Here is a 3,119-nt window from a genome sequence, read left to right on the forward strand (position 1 = left end):
AAATGGAGTTTATGATGCAGTAATAATAATTTACATTTGTTTCGATTGTAGGCGATAACTATATTGAAATATCAAGAAACGCGATAAAAACAACAAACTTGAGCTTCAAATGCACTACACGGATTTCAGGGAAATTCATTTTCGTGATACGAGACGAAAAATTGACTACTGTAAGTTAATATATTTCTATAACAACTAAATTTTTTTTCTAATCTGAAGATAATACAATTATACATAATCTGTCAAAAATAATAAACTTTCAAACTTAGCAATTTTGCCCAAATTCCTGATTTGCGAGAACAATTTATATAAAGTAACTAAATGTGTAACTCTTCTAACTAAACGTTTTACCTAATCCAAGCGTACACTTTCTTTGAGTTTAATATATTCTCTATTCACTTGTTCGCCTCAAGAATTTTTTTTTCCGTGCTCTGTAGGCTTTGAGGTACACATTCACATCGCGACACTCGCGCTGCGCGCTCGATTTCTGGCCGGCAAGTGTGAACAGATTTTGTTCAATCTTTTTTTTTCGCCTAACTTTTGCTATTTTTCCACACATTTTTATTTTATTTTTTTATTTTCAATGTTATTTTTCACGAATAAAACAAAAAGCACGCGTCCTATCAAGAAGTGATTCTTCACGAAATTAAAGAAATTTTTTGGGATAAAAATCGTTGTTTATTCATATTTTTTTCTATCCTACATAGTTTGAACACAAACTGGAATTTTTGATTTTGCATTATTTTTTCTGCAATTAAAATTTGAATTTTCGATTTTTCAAGAAAACCCAAAAATTTGTTATGATAGTCTTGTAGGGCTTTCAAAAATCAATATCTTTTTTAGATTTTTTTTCATTTCGTCCATTTTTTTGCTTAAAATTTTGGTTTTCCTTCGATTAAAAAAATTTTGAAAATGCTATAACTCTGAGAATTTTTATTTTATAGAAAAAAGTCATTTAGATACATTTTTTGTCTTTTAAATACTATAAACATCCCTTCATAGAATTTTCATATTCAGAAAAAAGTCTCAAACACTTTCAAAATGCGCTCACTTTTTAAATATTTTTATCAAAAATGGCTGGTTAACAAACTTGCCCTTTATTTTAGGACCTAAAAAAAGTTTGCCAAAGATGGATTTGATCCGTTCATTTTTTCGAGAGTTATCGTGTTTACGGACGGACAGACAGACAGACGCCATCGTAAAAACTTAATTTTCCGATTCCGGGGGTCTCGAAACGTGGAGATCTGTTGAAAAACTGTGATGTCAAATTTCCGACAATTTTAATACTTTATCAATCATAAATGATGAGAATGTAAAAAAGTTCCGTCTTCTTATAACGTACAAACCTGTATTTTTTCAATTTAATTTTTTGAACTTTAAAATTTGAAAACCACAAGACGTTTGGACAATAATTTTTCGCGTTTTTGAGCGCTCGTCCTTTTATTGTATCTGGATCCTCAATTCCTCATTTTTGGTAAAATAGTAATTTTATTGATTGAAAGTTCAACTAATTGGATAAAATTGTACGTATTTTGTTGAGAATTCGTCTTTTGTAGCAGAAAATTCATCTTATTAATTAAAAATTCAACTTTCTCGTAAAAAGGTCGTATTTTGGCTTGAAACTTCAACATTTTGGATGAAATTTTTTTCTTTATTAACAGAAAGATCTTTTTTGTTTAAAAATTCAAGTATTGTTGAAAATACGTCCTTAAGATATGAAAAAATGCATCCCTTGTGGTAGAAATTTATTCATTTTTGCTTAAAATGCATCTATTTAGTTAAAGATGAATCTGATTTGGTTCAGAATTGAACTATTTTGTTGAAAATTCGCCTTCTCTGGTTCGATTCAACTATTCTTTATTTCAATTAAAAATATTATCTTGTTTGAAATATCGACTATTATATTTTTGTATTGAGAACTCATCGCTCTGCCTTGAAAATTCTAAAATTTGGTAGAAAATCCAATTATTTGATAAAAAATTCAACTATTTTAAAGAAAATGAATTTTTTTTATTAAAAATTAATTTTTCAAATCAGCACTTAACTATTATATGTTTGGTTATAAATTGATATCTTTTATTTTAAAAACTAAACTATTCGATTGAAAATTAATGTAATTTCATGAAAATTCGTATTTTTGTTAAAAAAATCTTCTTCTTGCTTGCGAATTTAACCAATTGGACCAAAAATGTAGGCATTTTTATGCGAATTCATCTTTTGTAGTATAGAAAATTCACTATTTGGTTGAAAATTCAACTGTTTGTTTAGGTTCATAATTCACCTTTTTTTAACTCATCGTTTTTGGTTCATTTCAAATGTTATTTATATAATATTGATCATTTTCAGTTAAAAAATTCAACTATTTGGTTAGAAATTTACACAGAAAAACGCTGCTGTTAAATTTGTTGCAGCTCAAATTTCATTGGGCTCCCAATGATCATTTGAGAGAGTTTTCAAGTCTCAAATGAATTCCTCTGAACGTAGGTGCCCATGTAGGCATCTGGGGGAAAGTATCATTTGGAGACTGAATTTTGGCTCATGCAGAGTTGTGAAGTTCTGAACCGCGCTGTCAGCCACCTGAATACCTGTCAAAGCAACTATTCGCTTTGCGATATTAGCCTAAATAATTGTTAATAAGTAAACCAATTGAAACAATATTTACCTAATTTTCAAATTTCTTTCATTTAATAGGGCGTACCAGTCACTTAGAATAAAATTATAACTTTCTAATGCAACTTCCAAAAGTTAGGTTAGTTATGCCCGTTGACATTTAAGGTGGTTTTAGCGTGAAACGAAATCCATGCTAAAAAGCTGAAATTTTTATTATAACTTCTTTAACTATTTTTGAATACATCTGCGAAGTTTCAGATTGATTGACCGTCTATTTCCAGAGAAATAATTAATTAAAGTTTCATCGTTTGGCCATCAATTACTATACAGCTTATGGCAATGACAAGTGAACTTGAGCTTAGAATGAGTGCCGTACTCACAAAATCCATGCTACGTATGCAAAAAAGTAACAAAATGTGCCCCGAACCTTCATAAATTCGTCTGATTTTTTAAAGAATTTTTTACCGTTTGATAATAATGTATTACCTTTCTAAAAATCAGAACTCTGT

This window comes from Belonocnema kinseyi, chromosome 4 (genome assembly GCF_010883055.1).
Source record: "Belonocnema kinseyi isolate 2016_QV_RU_SX_M_011 chromosome 4, B_treatae_v1, whole genome shotgun sequence".
In the NCBI taxonomy this organism is placed as follows: domain Eukaryota; kingdom Metazoa; phylum Arthropoda; class Insecta; order Hymenoptera; family Cynipidae; genus Belonocnema; species Belonocnema kinseyi.